Genomic DNA, 5,048 nt, shown 5'->3' with positions numbered 1-5,048 from the left:
CCCCATCATGGCTCTCCAAAGCCCTTCTGATAAAGCTCCATACCCTCCACGTGGAGGCTGGCTCGTGCTGTTACCCCACTCCCGCGTCTCTGCACTGGGCCTGCTCCTCCCCTCTGCCCAGGATGCCCTCTCCTTCCACCCGCTCCTCTGTCATCACCCCTTTCTTTTGTGAAAGGCTTACTCAACCTTCAGTTCTTGCCCGGCACGCTGGACATGTGAGCTCCTCCTCTAAGGAGCAGCCAGTCCTCTTGGATTCTGCAGCCTCGGGAGTTAGCGACGTTGAACAGGACCAGGATCCGGTCACTGTCACCCTGCAGGGCAACTCCCATCCCCAAGGAGCCAGGTGTGTTCAAAGGGGGCAGCTCAGCATTGGCCCCAAGAAGTGGCTAACCCGGGACACCAGGACAGAGGGCTGGCTGTGCTTTAGCTTGTGGCTGCTCAGAGCCTGTCTTTTCACTGTTGGATGTTTTCCTAAGAGAGCTTGAATTAATAGCCTGGTAATGAATAATGAGGGGCTGGCACACACTCCTGTTTTCTTAACAGAATTATGGCTGCCAGCCTCACTGTATTGGCTACAATATTACAAGGCTCTGGAATCTCCTGGGAGACTCCCAACAGTCATAACATCTGTGGCATGGAGATTTCCAGAAGACTACACTGGAGAAGCACGCGAAGAGGTACAGCTAAATTCCTTCTGACCAAAGAGCTTTAACCTGGCACCCGTGGCTGGGTTTCAGGGAGTCTAGGAACCCCTAAGATTATAGGCGTAAGTTTTTTTGTGTGTATGTCTGTGTGTACATTCACTTGGGGAGAGGGTCCATGCTGAGGACCAAGATGCCAGTTTTCCCTTTAGATGGTCAGACTTATTTCATTTGTTCATTAAAATGTTTGGACACTTGTTATAATGTGCCAGGCACTATCCTAAGTACTGGGGGTATATATCAGTGAAACCCCCCCCACACACACACACACAAAAGTATTTGCACTTACAGCCCTTATATTCTAGTGGGAGAAGGCAGACAATAAACAAAATAAGAAAGTCAGTTACATTCTATGTTAGAGGGTGCCAAGTGTCCAGAGAAAAATTAAGCAAGGTTGCTGATAAAGGGAGATGAAATTTTGAATACAGTGGTCCAAGCAGGCATCATTTAAAAGATGACATTTAAGTAAAGACTTGAGACTGTTGAGGGAGCAAAGCTACATGGGTAAAGGGGGAAGACCATGCCAGGCAGAGGGAAAAGCAGGGGGAGGTCCCTCGCTCTTCAAAGTTGCTTTCCCCTGACATTGAGGCAGACAGCAGGGGCTAAGAAAACATCATCACCTTCTGGTAGAGTGGAAGGGCTGGGCATCTCAGGTCAAACTACTTTCTGTCTGATGGACCAGACTGGTTTGTCTGACCAAAGCTGCAAAGAATAAGAATATCACTCGGGACCAGGGACTGACATTCATTATCATTCAGACCTGTTAGTTCTAGCACGAGGTGGAAGCACATATACTTTTGGCTCAAATTCCAATTGTCATTTTGGTCACTGGCAGTTTTCAGTAGATCAACAGCCTCTCAGTAGAAAAGCTTAATAACTCTAAGAGGAAAAGAGAAAAGAGTACATTAAGATTCAAGTGGGAAAAACGTTGCCCGTTTTCAGCTAAATTCTCTTTGTTCCAACAGAGACTCATTTGACAATATTTTGTATAGTTGTAATCTATTGTAAAGATTTTGGCTTTTATTCTTAGTGAGATGGAAACTCATTAGAGAAAAGACATGATCTTAACTTATATTAAAAAATTATTATGGTAAAATGTAAATAAAATTTACCGTTTTTACCATTTCTAAATGTTACAGTTCAGTGGCGTTAAGTACATTCACATTTTTGTGCAACCATCACGACTGTTCATTTCCAGAACTTTTTCATCATCCCATAGTGTAACTCAGTAACCATTAAATAATAACTCATTTCCCCCTTCTCCCGGCCCCTGAGTAAAACCACCATTCTACTTTCTGTTTCTATGAATTTGACTACTCTAGGCATCTCATATAAGTGGAATATTTGTCCTTCTGTGTCTGGCTTATTTCACTTAGCATAATGGCTTCAGGGTTCATCTGTGTTGTAGCGTGGATCAGAATTTCATTCCCTTTTAAAGCTGAATAATATTCTGTTGTATGTATATACCATAGTTTATCTATTCGCCCAATGATGGATATTTAAGTTGTTTCCACCTTTTGGCTTTTGTGAATGATTCTGCTGTGAACATGGGTGCAGACATATCTGTTCGAGTCCCTGCTTTCAGTTCTTCTGGGTTTATGCCCAGAAGCAGAATTACTGGATCAAAGGATAACTCTATGTTTAATTTTTTGAGGAACCAACATACTGTTTTCCACAGCAGCTGCACCATTTTACATTCCCACCAACAGTGCACGAGGGTTCCAATTTCTCCACATTCTCACCAACATTTGTTTTTTGATTTGTTTGGTTTGTTTGTTTTTTTTTGACAGCAGCCATCTTTGTGGTTTTTTATTTGCATTTCCCTAATGATTAGTGATGCTGAGCATCTTTTCAGATGCCTTACTTACATTTTTAAAATATCACTCTGGCTGTTGTGTTGAAATTCTCAACTGTGGGGTGAGATGAAGGATGGGGGACAAAAGTGGAAGGAGGAAAGCCAGTTAGAAGTCTGTTGCAGAAGTCTAGGTATATGATGACGGTGGCTTGGAACAAGATGTTAGAAGTGGAGGTAGTAAGAATTCATGGGATTCTGGATATACTTTGAGGCTAGAGCTGCTAAGATTGAAAGAGGAGTGTGAGAAAGGAGTCCAGAATAACTCCTATAATTTATGGCTGTGCAAATAGCCATTTACTGAGTCGGGGAATGCCAGGGGAAGAGTATGCCAGGAAGGTGAGGCATTAAGAGTCCAAGTCTGGACATGTTAAGTTTGGTTGCCTATGAGACTTCCAAGTGGGGATGTCAGTGTGACAGTGGATATGGGAGTTTGGAGATCAAGGGTATTTCAGTTATCTTTTGCTGCATAATAAATAAACTACCCCAAAATTTAGGAGTTTAAAACAGCAACAATTTATTATTTATCATCCTGTGGGTTGACTGACTGGCTCAGCTGTGCAGTTCTGCTCTATGTGGCATCAGCTGGGGTCACTCACTTGGCTGCATTCAGTAGTGGGCTACATGGGAAGGTCCAAAGTATCTTCATTCACATATCTGGCACCTCAGGGAGTCAGACTTCTTACGTGGCGACTGGTTTCTCCAGAAAGGACGAGATCAGAAGTTGTCAGTCTTCATAAAGGATAGGTCCAAAATGACATAGCACCTCTTCTGCCTATTTGTCAAAACATGTCACAGGGCCAGCACACGCGAGCGGAGGGAACACAGACTCCACCTTTTGATGAGAAGAGTGGCATGTGCCTAGAGGGATCGGGTGGCAGCCATCTCTGGAGACTAACCAACACAAAGAGAGCTCAGGGTTGGGGACTTAAGTTTGAAAGTAATCAGAAGATTGTACTTAAGCCATACTACTGGATGAAGATTACCCAGGGAATGACTGTAGATAGAAAGGAGATGGAAAGGCTGATCTCTAGGGTATTCCAACATTTTGCATTTGGAAGGAGAAGCCAGTAAATGAGACTGAGAAGAAACAACCAGTAAGGTAGGAGGAAAACCAGGAGAGTGCAGGGCTGCTGAAGACAGGTGCAGAGAGCGTTTCAAGAAAGAGGGAGTGAGGGGGGGGACTTCCCTGGCAGTCCAGTGGTTAGGACTCTGCACTTCCACTGCAGGGGTCACAGGTTAGATCCCACATGCTGCTCAGCGTGGCCAAAAACAAAAAAAAAAGAAAGAAAGAGAAGAAAGAGGGAGTGATTCGTTGTGGAAAATGCTGCTGAAAGTTCAAGCAGGACAAGGGATGAAGATTGACAACTGGATTTGGCCACGTGGAGACGACTGGTGGTTTTACAAGAATAATTTCAGTGAATTTGTGGAGACATAAGCTTGATTAGGGTGAGTTCCAGAGACAATATGCAGACAGAAATTACAGGCAGTTGGCATAGACAACTGTTTTCAGGAGTTACACAGGGAAGCAGAGAAATGGGACAGTAAATAATAGGATGTAGATCTATGGAAGACAAATGAAGAAACCAGCTTTCAAAAGAATGTGAACCATTCATCCGTTACAGCAAGTAAGGCAGAGTATCATATGGTCACAAATGCAGGTAGGGCGATTAGACGTGTGCTAGTGGGAGGTGCTGTAGAAGCAAATGCTGTCTAGCGGTGAAGGGACGGCTAGTCCAGCCTTGGACAAAATGTAAGATCATCAGACTATCTTTAAGTAGGTGCACATTTATAGGCAAAAAGCATGATTCTGTGGAGAAAGCTAGGAATGCAAAGAAATAACTGACAATGTGGAACCTGAGAGCGTGTGGCTGCAGGAGGGGATGCAGAACTTGGGGCAGAAGAGGAATATCTGACTCCAGCTTCAGAGAATGGCCTGAGTCTGGTGACTCAAGAACGGGGAAGGCAGTCTTCAGAGCCCAGGATGTCGAGGACCTGGGAGACTAGGGTATTAGTTCACACGACAGCGGCTGCGGATACCTCCAGGACAGCAGCAGGGGTGACGCAGGGGAGAGGACGACTGTGAAGTAGAAGTCGAGTCCTTAAAGAAGGGGAGGGTGCAGCCGGGCAGAGTACTGGGCAACCGCGATGCTGGCGTTTTTAAGGGGGGAGGGGGCATGCATTTTTAAGAAGTGAATTTTGAAAGGAAATGAATATTCTGGAGTGGCAGTGGTGAGTGAGCCAGACACTAGCTGAACCTGCAGCCGGGATGTAACCCCTGATCTGCCTCCTCCTGAGAGGCACCGGAGACCTGTAGACCTCGAGAGGAAGCCAGGGACTAGAAAGAGTTCGAACATATGTATCGATATATTTTGGTGATTGAACCAAAGGAATTCCAGATATCACAGCAGGGCATCATCAGGAAAGGACGTCATCGGAGGGTTGGGGGCCGCGGGTGCAGGGCAGGAGGCTGAACTGCAAGGGAGGGAAGAGCG

The sequence above is a fragment of the Lipotes vexillifer genome, unplaced genomic scaffold (assembly GCF_000442215.2).
Source record: "Lipotes vexillifer unplaced genomic scaffold, Lipotes_vexillifer_v1.1 scaffold230, whole genome shotgun sequence".
Taxonomy (NCBI): domain Eukaryota; kingdom Metazoa; phylum Chordata; class Mammalia; order Artiodactyla; family Lipotidae; genus Lipotes; species Lipotes vexillifer.
The sequence above is the reverse complement of the archived record's forward strand: the minus strand, read 5'-3'. Positions refer to the sequence as shown.